Genomic DNA, 21071 nt, shown 5'->3' with positions numbered 1-21071 from the left:
AATATCAGTAACTTCAACCTACTACTTACTGAGCATTTACTGTGGGCCAGGTGGAAGAACAGAACTTTCATATGTGGTTTTGCTACTTTATATTTCATACAGTTGTTTCAGTGTTTTGAAAAGTTATCTCATTTCAAAAACCATACTAGTTTAGAAATTTGAAACAAGTTTATTATAATTTCCTTTTAGAATTATGTTCTCTTCACCTTGTTAAGAAATGCTAGAAACTGACAGAGAGAACTCTCTAATAAAAACACCAACCTAAATTAGATGTCTCTTTCTTTAAAATAAAAAGATACAAAATACTCCTGGCTCACACTTCCTGTACCACCGGGAAATTAATTTACATGCATTACTTTTTAAACAGTCTTTTGCAGGCTACAAACCAGTGGGGAAAATGAAAGTGTGAAAGGATGTGTCTAAAATAATTTTACTGCTTTGTTTTTTAGTGTTCCTATAAACTTAAAATATAAAATTTCCCTGATATTGATTTACGTATTAACGCTATCCTAAAAATATTCACCTGTTAATTCTATTTATAAACCTGCCACACATATTGTAATAGAGGGATTTCTGAAAGAAACTTTGGTTTCCTCTTCTTGTTCATCACTGTGAATGATTGAAAAGACCACTTGTCATGTTTATTGCAGAGTGTGGGAAAACAAATAAAGCATAAGTAGACATAGAAAGGCTCTATGAAGGTATTCTGGTTACATTTCCCTGTAATTTTCAGAACTACTAACGAATAGGTAACACTACCTTTTAGAAAGTGTGTAGAAAAATAAATCAAGGAAATCAGCCAATGTTAAATTGGATAAGAAAAAATAATGTTAGAGGATATAGTGTACTTCTCTCCATAAGGCAATGTTAAACCACTCCAAGTAGTAATCAGCCCTCTGATTTTCAGAGATTTAGAGGAAAATGGATTTAATTATCTTCTTCTGAAACTCTTCCAAATTTAACAGTCCTCGTTGTCAAGAAATCATCCCTATTGTCCTTTATCAAGCTCCTAACAGCAGCGTAAGGCTTTTCCCATTATTGGCTAGGGAAAATGGGAGGGCTATTTTATGGATCTCATTTTGTGAGCATCAGTGCTCCCAGTCCAGCACACTGTTAAGGCACATTGCTCTCCTTAATTCACTGCTGAAGGATTTCACAAAGGTGAAATGCAGGCAAGTATGTTGGCTTTTCATTTTATCTTGTGGGTTGCTTCTTACAGGACTTAAACATTATTAAAGCTAGTGGTGTCAGAGAAATTTCAGGGACTCTATTAATAAAACCAAAATATGTGTCACTGTCTCTCAGAGATGAGACTTGCCTATAAGTAAATTAGAATAAAATGAAATAGTTGTCTCAACTTTTTTAAAAAATACAGATAATTGGTCTTCCAGAGAAGAATAATGGGCATTGGGTTGCCATAAGCCTCATAGATTTTATATTTTAACACATCCGTAGATCTATAATTTAAATACAGTTCTATAGTCTCAATAAGAAAAATGCTGAGAGTCAAAGCTCCACTGGAGACAAGTGCAAGAGAAGCTGCTCAAATAGGATGGGATAAGCTGTAATACTTTCTCATTTCCTGTGTTTCTTGGAAGACTACTTGCGAGTGTCTGGGAGCTTGAAGATTAGGGAATTGTTAGTAAAATTCAAGAATATGATAGGAATATCTAAGTTTCATCCCATAAAATATATCCTTCCTTTGACCTCAATGTTCTCCCCAGGGGCCAGCTAATTCATTGAATTCTAGAGCTGAAATAATATAATGGACCAGACATCTAGACATAATGCAAACTACTGCTAATCTTCGTAACAAGCCGGAGGGTAGGTGAAGGTAACTCGATTTTGTAGATTAGAAAACTGAAATTTAGTAAGTTCAACATATTTGACAATGTTCATAAATTTACTAAGAAATAGAAAGGGGATCTGAACTTTTATCTGAAGGCTTCAAATCCCTTGCTCTTTTTACTAGGCTATATACTGCCTCTGTTGGGCAGGAATTCTCTCTACAAGACTGACTGAATTATTTGTGTGTGTGTGTCTGTGTGTCACACACACATACAGAGCTGTCCATCTTGGTTTTAGATTGGCCTCCTTACTGGTGAGGCATCTCTTAATGTTTAGATGACATCTAACTCCCTTCACAGGACTGATACTATTTATGACGAATAATGCTACAACAAGCTTTAAAGGTAAAGTGTATTAATTGAGATCATAACCTTCTATATATAATGCATTACAAGACAAACTTCTTTAACTGAAAGGAGTTAAAAAGGTAAAACATTCACAGAGTACAAAATTCAAAAGGTATGAAAAGGAATATAGTGAAGATTCTCTTTCCCCCACTCTCTTGTCCCTCGAGTCAGCTAATTTCTTTTTGGTGTAACCAAATAATGTTATCTTCCAGAGATATCTTATGTATATGCAATGTATGTATTTCCTCTTTACTTACAGAAAGAATAACAATATACATTCTATACATTCTGCTTTGCCACTTCATTTCTTTATTTCAAAACATATCTTAGAAACTTTTCTATCATTACATAAGGAGCTTCCTCATTCTTTTTTTTTAAATCAGCTTTACAGCATTTCACAGTATGGATATACCATAATTTACATAGTTAGTCTTCTACCAATGGGAATTTAGATTATAGCAACCTTTTGCCATTACAAATAATGAGGCAATGAATAATTTCAGAAATACATCATTTCACAGGTGTGCAATTATCTCTGCAGAATAAATTTCTAGAAATTAAATTGCTAGGTCAAAAGACACAAGTACTTGTAATTTTGATAAATATTGCCAAACTGCCCTCCACAGAGGTTAGATCATTAAAAACCCTAGGAATACACTCAGAAAGAAATAAGGAAAATCTACACAAAAGAAAAATTGAAATGCTGCTGAGGAATATACACAAAAAGAGACAAGAATAGTTTGTCTCCTGAAGTAAGAACAGATATACTTGTTAAACAGCTCCATGGGGGTACAATCAGCAAGATCCAGATGGTGGGAAACTCCACAGGACCATTGATTCAATTTCAACAAATAAAATGTAAAAATAAAGGACAGTGAGAGTCAGGAAGGCAGGGAGACAGATGGTTTAAAAGAAACTTGAGAGACATATCAACCAACTGCAATGCCTGGAATTTATTTGGATGCTGGTTAAAAAAAAAAACAACTGTAAAAATCATTTATATTATTATAAGACAATTAGGGGAAAAAGGTAGAATAAGTGGAAATTGATACCTTATTCTTGGATAGGAATATTCGATATGATAAAGATGCCAGTTCTCCCTGTTACTCTATACATTTAATGCAATTTCAATAAAAAATAGCAAGTTAAAAACATATAAGCTATTTTCAAAGTTGATGTGGAAAAAATTAAGAAGCAGGAATAGGAAGAAACATTCTGTGGGGAAAAGAACAGTGATGAGATATTAAGATGCATTAAAAAGCTATAATAATTAGATAGTGTGATGAAAAAATATAATTTGGTATTTGAAAAAATTTGGCATGTCAGATCAGTAAGGTAAGGGATGTTATTTAGTACATATAAAAAAGATGAATACTTTGTATTTTAAATCAAATAAATTCCAGATGGATCAAAATTTATATGTGAAAATGAAACTTTAAAATTCTAGGGAAAAACATGAGACTTTTAAAACACATATTCATAAGTGTGTGTATGTTTCATATAAACAAAGTTTTGTGCATATATATACATATATGTCTATATTGCATCTATGTATACGTATTATTTATATAATGTTATATGTGTATTTATACATATGCACACATAGTGTTGAAATGGAGAAGGCTTAAGTGTGACAAAGACCCAGGAGCCACTAAAGAAAAGAATAATAAATATGATACACAAAATTAAATATCTGCATAGTAAAAACCATATGAGTAAAGTCAAAAGGCAAGGGACAAACTGAAAAATGTTAAATTACAGACTAAAGGATAATTTCCCTACTCTATAGAGAATCACTCTAAATCAATAAAATCAACAAAAATATTATAGAAGAATAGGCAAAGGTTATGAATGGAAGTTCACCAAAAAAAGATTTAAAGTAGTTCTTAAACACATAAAAATATGGTCAAACTTTTTAATTATTATTAATTATGGAAAATTATACTGAGATTGCCATTAGTCATATCATTTTGATAAAAGTAATATTAAGGTCTAAACTCTTAATTTTATTAGAGAATAATCTTAAGGCCATTTGAATTGTGGGAAAAAAAAAAAAAACAGAGAAAGGAACTCCTGGAGACAGGCACACTGACATTAGGAAGAAGCCACAAAAAATGTTGATGTTACAGCAGATGATAAACTATCCAGATCTGATATAAGGCCTTACAGTCTAGAGCCGCTTACTATAGGCACATTTTCTAGGTGGACCACAATATTATTGCAGTGCCCAGTATTGGATAATCATGAGGATACCCTTGTACCTCTCAAAAATATAAATTTACTTTGGTAGATTCTGGAGGGATATATGTAATATATGTTAGATGAACTACCATAAACCATCTGAAACACAATACTGAGATATTTACCAACAGACATTTCAGGTGTCTAGCAAACTCAAACGAGAAAACAAATTTCTCCTCGGACGCAGGATTTAAAAAACAATTTATAAATTCTCATTGATGTGCTTTTGTTTTTAACACACAAGTCAGATTTTCCAGACTTTGATAATTCTGAATTGGAGAATATATGAGTTATGATTACTTATTTAAAAAATAGTTTTGTGGGTTTATGACCTTCTTACAAAACACAGCCATATGTCATATTTCAAAATTGCTTGCCTTGGCATAATTATGTTAACGGAGTGATATTACATTCATATTTGAATCCGCATGGCTTAACAGTGGCAGCAGTCACCACCAGCTGTTGATGGCTCTCCTCACTGTCTGTGGCAGGAAGGTTCTCTGTGGTCAATTTTCTTTTTGGTTGTGTATCTCTTTACTGTTCCTCACTTTTTAGCCACGAAAATGCATGGATGGCTTTTTAAAACTCTTCAAGTGTTTTTTGCAGCCAAGCCACTAGGTAACAAAAGGTATCCTCAAAGGGATGTGTTATTTTAAGACTGAAAATCTGGTATGATTAGATAGCGTGTGTGTAGACTCTAAGGATCATTAATATCGTTAATGTGAGGCAAAAGCCCTAGACTAAATGGCTTCTGGGAGAGCACACGTTATTCAGGATGACGGGACTTTAAAATGTTTTTATAACCTATTATTAAAAAGAGAGACAATAAAACGATTCCTCTAAATCAGCACTTTCAGCATGTGGTTTGGAGACTTTTGCATCAGAATTTCCTAAGGTGGTGAAAATGTAGGTTGCGGGCCCGTATCACCAACCTCTTGAATCAGAAATTCTAGACATGTTGCCTGTATTTTTAAGAGATATTTCAGGTGATTGTTAGACGCAATCAGGTATGAAAATTAAGTTGGTAGCATATCAACTAGGAGATGCCTGTCAGTAAAACTGAGGTTAAAATAAGCCAGTGATAGTATGAGAGGAATGAGGAAGTAGAACTAATTACGAATAAGACATTTTACAAGACAGCTCCTTTATATCTTTACAATCAAGTGGCTGTGATTTGTTTTTATTCTCATTATTTAGTATTCACTTCCTCCCTAGACTGCAGGCCCCATGAGGGCAGGGTTCATGCCTGTATCACTCAGGACTATCTGGGACTAGCCTATTGCTTGGCCTAAGACTGTCCTGAATATTTACTCACTGCATGATTTATGTATATTATCTCTCCTTACAGGTAACTGAGTAAACTGAGACTCGGAGAGGGTAGATAGCCTAAAACCACACAGCTGATAGTGAGCAGAGAGTCAGTCAGGGCTGGCTCCAAAGCCAAGCCACCCAGCCCCCCAATAGCCTTTCCCTATTGTGGGCCACTCAATTGATTTGCAGAAGAGATCTATATCAATATTGCTTGTTAAACATGCAAATCCTAGATTAGGAAAGCTTCACTGCAAAGGTGATTTTTGAGCAAAGGCTTGTAGGAAGAAGCAAACCACTGTTAACTGGGGTCAGAGGCCAGGGATTAGCAAGAGCAAATGACTAAGGAAGGAGTGTATCTGTTTAGGCCAAAGATCAGCAATCAAGAAGGCAACACAGAAGAAACAGAAACGAAGAGGGTGAGAAAGAGAGTGAAGGAGAGTGAGTGAAAGCTTGATCAGAGTGAGTTAAGGAAGAACAGGAAAAGAGGATTTAGAAACTGAGCAAAGATAATTCTTTGAAAGAATGGAAAAATTGGGCAATAACTGAATGGAGAAAGGTGGTTAAGAGAAGTTTTCTTCATTTGCTTGCTGTTTTAAGGTTATAAAAACAACAACAACAGGATGTTTGTTTCCTTATTTGTTTCTTAGCGGTGATGCTCCAGGAGAGAGGAGGATTGATCATTCATGAAAGAAGAGCATTGAGGAGTGGTGGTATGAAGAGAGAGGATGAGAACTTGCACACAGGTGGGGAGCAGGGTGGCCTTAGACAGAAGCAAACAACTCATCTGTAGAAAGAGGAAAATAGGCAAAGTAAATAGGTACAGATGCTTTTAGGTGGGAGGGTCTGTGGTAGTGGGAGGCTGTGGAAGTCTTTCAATGGATTACCTTTTCTCCATGAAACAGGTGGCAAGGTCATTAGCTGAGAACAAGGTTGGGAGCAGGCACTAGAAAGCCTGCTTTAAGAACATTTTTCACTGCATTCTACCCGTATATATGCACTGTACTTGGTATTTCTGCTTAAATGTATGGAAATACCTTACGCTCATACTCTTGCCAAAGTATTATTACTCATCTTTGGTTAGAATTAGCTTGAAAAGTAAACTGTACAAGTAATGAATTTTGAAGAATAAATTAATACAGATTGAAAACCTCCTCTGCTCCCATTTGTATTGCAAATTTATTCTAAAAATTATTTCGTGTTCTAAATGCCACTGAGAAATTTAGTGGATCGCAGATGTGTACCCCAGAAATGAGTTTCCAACCATAATTTAATTGAAAGGGTCATAACTAAGTTTCACCATATGGGACTGCCAGATGTAATCAATGCAATATAAGTTTAAAGAAGACATTACTGAGTGTGTTGAAGCACATTTTATAAGCAATGAGAGCTATCATTTATGCAACAGAAATCACTTTAATGTCTTAGGAAATCAGGACATCAGTAGAATATACAAGTGCTGGAGGGTTAATGTACAATGAGTAATTTTGGTTGAAAGATAATCTATTATTTAAAGATAATATACTATTTAAAGGTATTACTCACCAGTCCTCAACCCTACCATATCAGTCAAATCTGTAAAGATAACATGGTTTAAAGTTTTTATACTAATACAATTGATGATACAATTGGAAATTAATACACTTGGGAATTTAGTTTTATTAACAGAATCTGGGCAAATTCCTCAGCCATATAGTAGAGGCCCATAAAGTTTTTAACCTGGGGCCAGTGAATGGTTTAACACACTGAAATTGCCATCACTGAACTTTCAGCTTGTTATTTGGACTTCTCAGGTCTCAAAGCTGTTGCAACCCAGTGGCTAGCCTTGCAACACATAAACTTTATAACAAAACTAGTGATCCCAAAAGTCTATTACTTGAATGTCTGAAGGCAGGCTCAGAACGAAAGAGCATACCTCAGTAAACCATATAAGAGGTAACTGCTTCCCCTGAGTCAGGTTGAAGAGGGCCCTTCTATAAACAGAGTTAATCTGTCCTAATTGTGCATCAAGAGTAGCTGTTGTGCCAATATTAAATCTTGCTCAAATACAAATGCATATATCTCATATGCCACCTAACATGGTACTCCTAGCTAAAGATCCAAGACTACCCACTCTGCAGAGAATAATCATCTGGTCTTATTCTCCCTGAACTTGGCTATAGTTATTGGCAGAATTGTGATGAGTGATTAAATGTAAATGCCTTAAATCCCCATGATGTTGAACTCATCCTCCTAACAAGCTAATCTGAACATATGTGTGAAAACAATGAGGGAAGGGCAATCTGAGATATTTTGAACTGTGTAATCTTTGGCCATATTAGATAAATTCAGGGGAGCTGTCCCACTTAAATAGTCCATAGAGTTTAAGCAGGTTAAGGGTTGTAAAACAGTCAAGATCATATACACGCAGAGAGACAATCATAAAACCAGGAAACTGACATTGATAGAATACTATTAACTGATCTATAGACCTTATTCAAATTTTTCCAATTATTCCACTAATGTCCCTTTTCTGGTTCTGGATTCTATCCATGATCTTACATTGCATTTAGCTGTCATGTCTCAGTCTCCTGCAACGTGCAAAAAATTATCTTGTGCACAGATACGTTGAGACTATGCAAATATCCTATTTCTCATCATATGTTTGACCACTAATTTTAACATCCCTTAATTATTCTTATCTGCAATAATTAACATGGTGTTTGCTAAATGATGTTTTTACTTGTATCATTCTTTTTACATTAATTAATTAAAATTATACCATAAGAAGAGCTATCCTTTCTCTCTCACGTATTATGTATTCAAATTATTTGTTTGTATGAGCATGAACTCATAGATTTTTTTTCTATGGATTATAGTCATTGCTATTATCATTTATTTTATTTCTCAAATTGTCCTAAATTTGCTACAACCCTTTTAGATGGTTCAACTCACAAAGATCAATGTTTTGCTGAAAAATCAATCCATACCAAGAAATGCCTGTTTGGAGATGGGGCATATGAGGAAAAAAAAAGATTAAAATGCATAGCTGGAGAAGAAAACGATGTCCGGGATCTCAATGACATAGGATATTGGATCTGGAAACCAGAGGGTCTAAATGAAAGCAACATGAGCCATAAGGAGACAGAAGCTCAGGGTACTGAATATTCTTGCCATTTATACTCTGGCTGGAGATTTGGCCATCTGGCAATTGGCAATAAGGGTGTTTACCAATATTTATATTCCTGGTTAATCTGCATATACAGAATCCGGCAAGAAATATAATTATGAGTTCACTAGCTGGATCTCATGGTGTGTGTGAGGGGGGAGAGATCATCAGTTTAGGCTGCTTTAATGAGGGAAAACTTTTGAAAACATATAAAATCAACCTTGAGTATGATTTGTAACTCAAATCCCTGTGCAAAAGACGGGTGATCATGTTTGTTCATAAAATTACTTATGAATTCATCACAGAGACTCCTGTTTTGAATGTTTAATATATCCCCAGCACTGTGCAAACACCATGAATATAAACGACAGTTAAACACTGTCTTTGGTGATTTTGCAGTGTGGTGGAACTGTGAGGTCTTTTCAAAAAGTTGGAATGTTTTAAGTGCTCTTAGAAAAAGCTGTGGGCTTCGTCAGTAAGATGGTGGGGTGGCCTTTGATCGTTAGATTCTTTCAGCACTAATTTGATACTGTGATTAATAACTTGATCATTTAAAAATTTGTCTAATGTGCCTTCCTTTCAAAATATCCTCATCAGTAATAGACGCATTTTTCTTCTTAAACCTCATTTACATACAGTCACCAACTCTTTTTCATACAGTGGCTTAGACTTGTGACATATGAGGAGTCAGCTGAGACTCAGAATACATTATTTTAAAGTCAGAAGCAGAGAGTTGGTTGCATATTGTAGTTACTTAGTTTTCTTGTCTTCTATTAATGAAAATCAAATATTTGATCTAAATAACTGTAGTGGTAGACTGGAAATTTCTTTCATGGCTATGACAGTCATATTAATTATAAGGGGCATGTTCTTATCTACATCTTCCAAAATAAGATAGATGCCTTATCTATCATGAATGATGGCCAGATATACTTATTTGGAGCTTAATTAATAAAACAATTTTAGAAAATCAGCAACACCTACTTGTTTTAATAGCTAATAATATAGGCTTGGGGCTTATTAACCTAAACCTAAACCACTTCGTTATTATTAGAATCTCAGCAATTACAGAGAAGAAAAGTGAAAAACATATGAAAACCAAAATATTTTTAAATAGACTATTGATTTCATAATACCAAATTCATATTTTATATTTACCATGATTTCAAATAGGAACGCTCGGTGACATTGGTTTGTATTATACAAGATTCTAGCACTAACCACAGGCTGCTTACTGTTCCCTTTTTCTTAACCTCTTAACCTAAAATAACAGATCTTTTTATAAAACATAGCTATACAATGGCTTGTTTGAAGGAGTCTAAAACTATCATTTTATTTTTTAAAAAAACAAGTACTTTTCACTTGTAAATTAGTTTTAAAATAGTGTTTCCAAACTGACATCCTGAAATATATAATGGATTAAAATATATCAGTTTTTCCCCCGCAGATAAACGTATGTAGATGTGGGGTTATATGTGTAATGGTTATAGTGAAAGGTAGGAGAATAGAACTGCTAGGAGAATAAACTGCTAGGAGAATAGAAAGACTAAACTTAAAGTGAGGAAGGGATTGGATTTGTTGAATATGTTTTAGAAATATTAGTTCAGATAACAGAATGGCTTACTGAGCTACCTGAATCTGCAGGGAAGAGTTATCGAAGATGTTTGTAAACAGCAGCAAAGGAAGGAAAGAAGTAATTCAGGAAGACCAACTAGGTGGTCAGCGCTGGTGGGAATCCAGGAACCAAGCAGCTACTGAGGCTGCAGAGGACACAGACAAGGTCACTTCAACCCTGAACTCCACAGGTGGACAGGCAGACCAGCAATGAATGAAAAAACCTGATATGGATGAAAAATACGGGATTTGGCTGATCAAATCTGGGAGCACTACAGAGAAACAGCTTGAAAATAAATTATGCTGCAACTAACCAAATAATGAGGGTGCATCCAATTAACTTCCCTTCTAACAGGTTTTACTTCTAACAGTTTACTCTGGTTAGTGACATTCCCAGTGTGTCCCAAAGTTGTATAAATTCAGATTTTGCACTGTGGATTTCCTTAAAGTCAGGTCATAAAACTTAGTGTTAGCCTATGTTGACATTTAAAGTATTCAAATTTGAATAGCCTCCAAATACTACAGAGAGCAGAGCTTCACGATAGAAACTGCAACTTGTGAAAATATATGCCCTGTAGAAGCAGGACACTTAGAATTGCTTAAAGATTTCAATTGCTTGAATGATCCAAATGCTTGTAAGCATTTTACAATTATAGACCAGTAGAGGGCTTTAAGAGGCACTTTCATCTATTCCAATTGCTGAATCTGTGTCTCTGTAGCCCAAGGTCTGACTGTAATGTGTGGTTCTCCTGGTTGATAGATTCTCACTTCTCCTATTTTGGGGATTTGTGGACATTCTGTGGTGTTTTAACTCTCATCCCTCTCTTCCTTCTGGATTTCATGCCTAATTAACTGATATAAAAATGACTGCAGAGCTCACAAATTCTTAAACTGAGATAAAACAAAGGCAAATGTGGCATAACTGAGCTTCTTTCGACTACAGTCATTGGAAGTATAAATATTTCCCGTGAACAAGGAGCTTCAAGTAAGGTTAATACATGATTTTCGAGAGTAAGAAATTTATTCTCTCTTCCTATTTCTTTCTTTCTTTCTTTCTTTCTTTCTTTCTTTCTTTCTTTCTTTCTTTCTTTCTTTCTTTCTTTTTAATTATGGGCTGGCAACTGTATTTGGGATTAAATCCAAAGTCATATACCTAGAGGAACATTCTACAAGCATACATTTCTTATCAACAGAAAGACAATAGCATTACTGTATAATCATTGCAGTTTCTTTTTTATGTATTTATACTTTTGCCTACCTACATTGACAGTCTTCTGATATAAGACCCTTCATTTATCAACTATTATTCCAGTGACATTGGTTCTAGGCAAGATTTAGACACAATTCTCAACTTTGTCTCAGCATACCTGAGGAATATATTTAAAAATAGCTACTATGTAGTGGGCGGTGGAGGTGAGGTACAAATTTAGGCAGTTTGCAAAAAGCTGCTGAGGTTATTCTAATGCACCCACCTCCCTGCCCCCATTTCTCAATCTTCATGGGGGCCCAGGGCTTCTGAGAATCACCAGTATAAAAAAATCAAAATTATGTTTTGAAAAAAGCATTAGGGTTACCAGCATCTACTGACTACCTGCTATGTACTAAGCACTTTCCATGTTTTCTATTATTAAAATCCTCACAGTGCCACAAGAAATTTTGCAAGAGGAGACAGAAGTTCATTCACTCAACAAATATTTATTTATCAGACACTTTTTAGGTGGTAGTAATACAGTGGTGAACACAATACACAAAGGATCTGCTTTCAAAAGATTCCAATCTAAGGGGTCAGAAGAGTTAACTCACCCAGAATGAAGAGGAGACTTGAGACCAGCCTATATGTTCCACGTACTATATCCCACACTTCTAGAGGACCTCGTCATCATATCCTCTTCTGAACAATCTGGTTTTCTTCAAGCCCCAACATCCAAGATAGATTGTTTTTCCGCTTCAAACAGATAACATCTGCTAGGTACTGGGCCCCAGGCACAGGGATGAGCACAGCAGACAAGAGCCCCGCCTTATTATGGAGCTTATTCAACCGAACAAATACATGAATATTTAATTGCAAATTGTATTAAATATAATAAAGAAAAGAATAATAATATGCTATATGAAAGAATCATGGGGGCTACTTTAGGTTGGGGTGGGGGATCTGAGAAGATCTCTCTGAATGTCATTTAAACTGACAGTTGAAGGATAAATGAGTTTAGGAGGGAAGGAGTATTTCAGGCAGAGAAAATGAAGGCCAGAGGGCAGGGAAAAGCTTAAAGAATGAGAGGTGCTAAAAGAAATCAGCCCACAAAAGGAAAAGAGGAGGCTGACAAGGTAGGTCGGGGGTAAGATCATATATAGGGTTTTGGAGGCAGAAAGGCTGTTGCATTGTCTCCTAAAGGAAGAACATTTAACAAGCTATTTACAGAATGGATTATAGAGAAACTAGAGTAGGAGCCTAAGGACAAATTGCAACAATGTAGGTGAAAGGAGATAGTGGCTCAATTAAGGTGGCTGCAATGGAGATGGAAAAGGAGTAAATCGATTCTGGATATTCTTATTTAAGAGATAAACAGAACAGGACATACTTAATGTCAAGGAAGAGTGAGTCAGGATGACACTAAAGTTTCTCCTGGACTACCTGAGTAGACTGAGGTGTGGTGCCCTTCACTGAATTGGAGAAGGATGGAACAAGAACAGAGAAGCAACGATGAGAGATGGGCATCAAGAATATTTGTTTTGGATAGGTAAATCCGAGATGCCTATGAGACATCTACTTGGGAAGTTAAGGAAGTAGTTTGATACACAAGGTTAGAGTTCAGAGTATAAGTCTGGGATAGAGAAGTATCTGGGAGTGTTCAGCACATTTAAGACTATCAGGATAGATGAGATTTCCTGGGGAGTGTGGAGAAGAGACAGCCTATTGCCAAGCTCTGGGAAATTCCAATACTTGTAACACTATGGAAGATGAAGAGAAAAATGATTATCCATATGAGCACAGGGCCTGGCAGAAAGCAGGGACACAATGCATATTTATCACTAATGCAGAAATGAAACTGTATTTTAGTTTGTGTTGAAAAACACTTTTCCAGTTTGGACCAATACCTTCTATGTTAGAATAGCTGATATATGAAGTTTAACCATGTAAACTGTCTTTTGTGTGTGTGTAGGTCAAAAAACAGTTAAATTTTGGCAATTTCATAAAGTTCAACCTAGTATAAACACAATTTGGAACAAAATCCATTTATATTGTGGGACAATACACAGTTCTACAATGTTCTTTCATTCATGAGGAGTAATCTTTTGCTAATATTAGAGGCTTTTTTCTTTGCAAAAACATTAAAACAAATCATACATGGTAATGCTGCATACCACTTACCAATTAGTTTTACACTGGCAATCAAGCTGACAACCTGAAAATGCCATTGACAGTTTATCACCACATTCTAATTTTTGATTACCTGATTATTATTCCCTAATAAATCTACATATTCAGTAGAGTAGACTCATGGAAATTTCACACATCTCAACTTTTCCATTTGATTTTAATATTTTTTTTCCTGATTTCCTACTACTTTCTACAGGGAGAAAACATTTCAAAAAATTAATAGACATGGTTTATAATTTAATCTTAGCATGTAGAGAAAAAGCTTTGAAAAAACAATTCTGATATAGTTTGAGTTACTTTGTGTCATCACAGATATATCGAGTTCATTTTACCAAACATATTCCAAAAGAATGTTAATAATTCAATAGCAGGTTTTAAATCTATCAAGGATTTATGATTTAAAACTGAGATTACGAACTCAAATATCGGATGTATGAACTGGACCTGTGTAATAGAGAGGCATGGGGTCTGTGGCAACTGAAGAGGGTATTATTCACCTAAAGAAAATATTTTTTTCCTGAAACATGAACTCCACAAAAACAATTCTTTTGTGATAGGACGAGATGGGAGAATTCGGCCCGCCAAGCTGACAGTTTGAGACATCTGATTTAAATAACCTTACATTTTTTTTTTTTGTATTATCACTGGACATACTTTACTTTTAATATTAGAATTTTTATATATCAAATTTATGATTTCTTAAAGGGGTCAGACCTGCAATTGTAAATGCCTTGATTTTTTTAAGAAGGTAATATTTCATTGATGTAGATGCAAGGTGCAATACACAAACACTGTGTAGTAACTATGGCCCACTCTATACAGATACACAAAGGGCAAATGTGTCAGGGGACTTCACTGACATATGAAGACATGTAACCTACAGACAACTATGCTTTTTAAGTTCCATCATTTTTTTTCCCCTTCTCATTTATGTTGAGTCAGTTAATCATTAAGTAGTAAAAATCCAGTCTCATAAAACAGTACTATGGATGTCCCTCTGACGACAGCCACTGTTTCCTTAAAACCTTTCGCTTTCTCTTCATGTACTAATAATAGTCTCCACACAATATGCAAATAAGCATCGGGAACATATGATTATAAACCTATTGCTTAATGTTGCCTTTTCCATATCATTAATTTCTATATGCAGTCATCCTGTTCTTGTTTTCCCAGCCCTAACTGTGCTGCTGAAATAATACTTCTTGTAGAGCTTCCTAAATTCGACCTAGAAAAGAGGAAGCCTATATATAATGTATAACTAGGCACTTCACACGCACATCTCTAAAATAAACACATCACCATTAACAATCATTGTTTTAGATATTTGGATAAACACATCTATGTAATTATACATAGAAAAACTTTGGTATTTTCAATTTCTCTGAAAATAAGTCACCCTGGCTGGGTGTTTTGCCAATAGCTGTGAATTTACTACCTAAGTATATGAATTTCTTTTACCATTTGCATAAAACTTTAAGAAAATGTATAATCTACTTCTTTTTATTCAGAAAACAAAATGTAACTATTTATCTTCTGTCATGTTTGAACATCATCATTCAGAACTAACTGTTCTTCACTCATCCAACTAATGTCTACTGAGCATTGTCCCAGGGCATATATGTCATTGGACTTCATTGAGGTATCAAGACATGTATACTTCAGACAATCATGCCTTTTTAGTTCTGCTGTTTTTTCCCCCTCATTTATATTGAGGTTTATCATTTTATCATTGTTAATTTGTCTAAATATACTAAACAATTTATTAAAATAGACAGGCTCTGAATTAGGGATTAAGGTGTTACCAAACAAATAAAAGTGAATTTAACAGCAAGAAATGTAGCTGGATTGGAAAGTTTACTTCCTGGGTTCTAATATGGGTTTTGGTGGGAATTATGCATCCATTTGAACAAAAAGACCTTCTTGTTAAAGGTTTTCATTTATGTGTTTTTCTAAAAGGAAGAAGAAAACATAACTTAAAAAATCCCTGGTATACTACTATATTTAAAGTAAAGCTGGGTTTATGGTTTTCTCAGCCTTATAATCAAATGATTATCTTTACTTGTATAAAAATAGAAATTCTACTTTGTCATATATAGTTAATGATTCTCAGTGATAGATTATTCATGCTAGCTGAACATTATGTTTATATAAGGGCAGTAAGCATAATTAACATGTTTTGTGGCAGTTAAAAAGCAGATGCCAAACCAAAAACTAAAATTTTCCAATTAGGGTGACATAAAAGGAAGGTGATATGAGAGTAACAACAAAAATTTTGAGACTTAAAGAGAGGAAATGAGACAGTATTTTAGCTAAAATTAACTTCCTTAATCTAAAAGCAAAGTGAGCCTTTTTATATGGTGATGTATCAATGTTTCAATAAACCATTATTTTTTATAATATGAAGTAAATTAAAGCAGATGAATGTCCTTTTAAGACAAACACATTTAAATGGTTCAGTTGGTTTATAATTATGGTTTTTAAACTTATTTTTTATTGTGGCAAAAAATTTCCATCTTAACCATTTCTAAGTGTAGAGAATTGTTACTTTTTGAACTACTACAATTATTCATTCTTCTCCTATTGCTCAGACTCACAACTTTCTTAATCATTCTTCCTTAGTCATCTCCCCTACCTCATTACAAGGGTCATGAACTGAGTACACAAGCCAGGGTGGCAAGGTAAATGTCCCCGACTGGCTTAAAATAAAACAATAAAGAATGTCGGCAAACTAGCATTCAAATACAGTACACACACACACACACACACACACACACACCTGTGAGTTGACTTCTGACTTGTTTTGTAATCCCTGTATTGTAGCTAATACAGGGACAAAAACTGCTGATCACGTCTCAAATCTTCCTCAAATCTGTCTCATCATTGCTACCACCTCTGGAACATTGTCATCACCTCTGCTTCTTCCCAAGTCCATTTCTGTCCTTTCCTTATTTTTCACTTTGTATCTTTGTTACCCTTGAATCCAGATCTGACACCAAGGGTCATTTTTTTATTTCTCAGACTGTTTTATATATTTCAATTCTATACAACCAGTAGAGATTGGCTCATGGCTGTTAGATCTTTACCAATATAAATTACCTTTTTGATCAGATTAGTTTTTTGCCTTGAATTGTCTTGCCTTACCTATATGACCACTCTGTCTTTGTAAATTGTTTTTTTTCCATTATTGCTTTGCCATCCTTTTTACTTTCATGGTATTGTTTTGTTTAGGTTTGTCTCTTAAAAAACTAAGTTGTTTCCACACAGCCTGGCAGTTTCTACCTTTCAGTAAAACACTAAATTAGTAGCTGTAATAAATTTAATTCACATTTGTTATGCTTCTTGTCCATTCTTTGGCTTTTTGCTTTATCTAAAGTGTACATTTTATATAAATACAAAGAATAAAACAATATCTACTGACCACACAATTTGTAAAATAAGGCATTTAAATATGTTTCTGATGTGATCTGGGGTATTTGATCCAGAATATTATTATTTTTTCTACCACAAGGCATTATATTTTATAAGAATCATTTTTATCATATATTAAAAAAAAAAAGTAGTAGGAACTATTTAAATATCATCTGTTTCCGTATTTTATAGCCCCAATCTTGAATTCTTGATTCTGATTATCTGGTCAGCAAAGTATACATTTTTTGTTGTTGTTGGTGTTGGTGGTGTGTGTGTCTGTCCCCGCATGACTGAATAAAACTGTTATTTTTATGCACACTGAATCATAGTTTGCTTGGATAAGCCATTTTGAATCATCAACTCTTTCTATATACGTTGTTCCATTACCTTCTATCATTAAGTGCTACAGAAGAGAAGTCTGATGACAAACTCGTATTTCCGCTCTTTTTATTTTTATGTTTGGAGTTGTTTAGGGTCCCCCACTCTGCCTTCAGTAAAAAACAAACAAACAAACAAACAAAAAAAAAAACTGTTAAAGTGTGGCTGGATCTTCGTCTCTATTCATGAATTTTGCCTGTTGCTCTGAAGCCAAATGACATATAATGAAACTATTTCCTTCTATTTTACATTTATCTGTTGTCTAGTTTTCTTATAATCCAATCTTCCATCTTTTTAAAAAATTTTATATTATATTCACTTATGCTTTTACATCAACACTTTGAAACTATATGATTTAGAGGTTTCATCACCCTGGAAAGAAATCCCAGAACTATTAGAAGTGACTCACCATTCCACCATCTCTTAGCACTACTCTGCTTTCTGTCTTTACGGATTTGCCTATTCTGGGTATTTTATATAAAATGTGGCCTGTTGTGTTTGGCTTTTTTTGCTTAGCATGTTTTCAAAAGTCATCCATGTTGTAGCATCTATCATTTCTTCATTCCTTTGTATGGTCAAAATTCCATTGTATAGCTATACGACATTTTGTTTACCTATTAATTCACTGACATTGGGCTGTTTCTGCCTTTTGGCTTTATGAATAATGCTATAAACATTTGTGTATAAGTTTTTGTGTGAATGTATTTTTTAAAATTCTATAATGCATATGCCTAGAGTGGAATTGCTAGGTTATATGCTATGGTCAACATTTTGAGGACTAGCCACACTGTTTTCAATGTGGCCGCAACATCTAAAACTTGCACCAAGAATGTCTGAGGGTTCAATTTTCTCTGCATTCTCACCAATACTTGTCATTGTCTTTTTTATTTTAGCCATCTAGTGGATGTGAAATAGTATCTCATTGTGGTTTTGATTTGCATTTCCCTAGTAACTAATGTTATTTTGTATCTTTTCATATGCTTATGAGGCATTTGTATATCTTGCTTGGAAAAAGAAATGTCTATTCAAATCCTTTGCCTATTTTAATTGGGTTTTCTTTTGACATTTGAATTATAAGAGTTTAGTCCTCTGGATACAAGCCTCTTCCCAAATATTTGATTTACAAATATTTTCCCCCATTCTGTGGCTTGTATTTTCACTTTCTTATGTCATTTGAAGCACAAGTTGTAAATTTGATGTTCAATTTGTTTATACTTTTTTTTGTCACTTGTGCTTTTAGTGTCGCATCTAATAAACCACTGACTAGAACAAGATAACAAAAATTTGCTCTTATGTTTTCTTCTAAGTTTGATAGTTTTAGCTCTTATGGTTAGGGCTGTGATCAATTTGAGTTACATTTTTGTAAATGGTGTCGGGTAGTGTCTAATTTCATTCTTTTGCATGTGGATATCCATTTGTCTTAGTATTATTTGTTGAAAACTATCCTTTCTCTTATTAAAAATCAATTGACCATAAATGTTAGGGTTTGTTTCTGGACTCTTAATTCTGTTCCATTGATACATTAATATACATCTATGTCCTTTGCACTTTTAAGTTTTAAGATCAGCTTGTCAATTTTTGTAAAAAAGGTAGCTGGTATTTTGATACATTGGATCTATAGATTATTTGGGGGAATATTGTCACCTTAACAATATTGTCTTTCAATCTACAAACATGAGCTATCTTTCAATTTATTTACATCTTCTTTAATCTCTTTTACTGATATTTCAGAGAGCATTTTATTTTTGGTATACGAGTTTTGCAAATCTTATGTTAAATTTACTCCTAAGTACTTCTTTTTGATACTACTGTACACACACACACACACACACACACACACACATACACACACACACACATACACACACATATTGGCTTAACAACAGAAATTTATTTTTTCCAAGTTCCGGCAAGAGCTCACTTCCTAGCTTGCAGATCAATTCCTTGTCGCTGCATCCACATGTGACCTTTCCTTGGTGCAGACATGTGGAGAGGTGGACGGAATTGTGACCCAAAATTCATATGTTGAAGTTCTATCCTCCAATATGACTGCATCTGGAGGTAAATAAATAATTTTTAGTTTAATTTTTGCATGTTCACTGCTATGTATAAAAATACATACAGTTTATCTTGACTTATATCTTGCAACTGTGCCAAACTTGTTTATTAGTTCTAATTAGTTTGTTGTTATTGTTGATTCCTTAAGATTTTCTATAAATAAGATATTTCCTCTGTGGGCAGAGATAGATTTACTTTGTTTCCAACCTGGATGTTTTTCACTTCTTTTCCTTGCCAAACTACCTTGGCTAGAACCTCCAGTACGATGTTAAATAGGAGGTGAAGGCAGACATCCTTCTCTGATTCCTGATCTTAAGGTGAAATATTCAGTCTTTCACCATTAAAAATGATATTAGCTATAAGTTTTTTATAGATATCCTTTATCAGGTTGAGGAGATTCCTTTCTATCCCTAGTTTGCTGAGTGTTTTTATCAGGAAAATGTGTCGGATTTGGTCAAATTTGTCTTCATCTATTGAGGTGATCATGTGTCTTTTATTCTATTGATACGGTATATTAGACTTTTTTTTCATGTTAAACCAATCTCGATTTCCTGAAATAAATCCCACTTGATCATGATATATAGTTAATTGTTGCTAGATTTGATTTGCTAGTATTTTGTCTAGAATTGTTGAGTCTATAGTTGGGTTTTCTATGTCTTCTTAATTGATGTGATTGTGTTTTTGTAGCAATTTGTTTCATCTAGCTTATCTAATTTACCAGATAATTGTTTACAGTGTTCTCTAATAATTACATGTATTTCCGTAAGATTGGTAACGATGTCCCCTCTTTAGTATATTCACTTTGAAATACCATTTTCCTCTAAGTTCTAATAAAGTACCTTAATTTGTAAATTGACAGGTATGGTTTCCTACAATATTCAGTATGCTGTTCAGTCTTAATTAAAGGCACACTTCACTTTATTGTGTTTTGCAGATGTTGCGTTTTTCATAAATTGAAGGTTTTAGCAACCCTGTGTCGAGCAAGTCTATCAGTGCTATTTTTGCAACAGGCTTAGATAATGGTTAGCGTTTGTTAGCAATAAAGTATTTTTAAATAAAAGTATTTTTTTTTTCTTAGACATAATGCTACTACGCATTTAACAGACTACAGTATAGTGTAAACATAACATTTAGATGCACTGGGAAACCAAAAAAATTGTGACTTGCTTAGTTGCAATATTTGCTTTATTGCAGTAGCTTGGAACTGAACCCACAATATTTCTGGTATGCCTGTAATAATTTTAAAATCTGGGCTTAGTTTTTCATACATTTCAGTTGTTGGGCTCATAAATCAATCTCATTGACCCTATACAATGTTTTGTGCAACTTTTGAAAATTTCTT

At 34.2% G+C, this 21071-nt stretch overlaps 1 protein-coding gene across 6 annotated transcripts in view; it reads right to left on the bottom strand.

Annotated features, from left to right (window-relative positions):
* SERPINI1 (serpin family I member 1) overlaps positions 1–21071 on the bottom strand; it is a 65941-nt gene that overhangs the window by 36377 nt on the left and 8493 nt on the right. Inside the window, exon 2 of one of the 6 annotated variants that reach the window (XM_016148148.2) lies at positions 12310–12535. The exons of the other annotated variants lie outside the window; for them this stretch is intronic. The gene's annotated coding sequence lies outside the window, so the exon portion shown is untranslated. The remainder of the gene's footprint in view (positions 1–12309; positions 12536–21071) is intronic. 6 annotated transcript variants of the gene reach the window in all.

The sequence above is a fragment of the Rousettus aegyptiacus genome, unplaced genomic scaffold, assembly GCF_014176215.1.
Source record: "Rousettus aegyptiacus isolate mRouAeg1 unplaced genomic scaffold, mRouAeg1.p scaffold_m13_p_4, whole genome shotgun sequence".
In the NCBI taxonomy this organism is placed as follows: Eukaryota; Metazoa; Chordata; class Mammalia; order Chiroptera; family Pteropodidae; genus Rousettus; species Rousettus aegyptiacus.
This window is presented reverse-complemented; position numbering and strand designations above follow the sequence as displayed.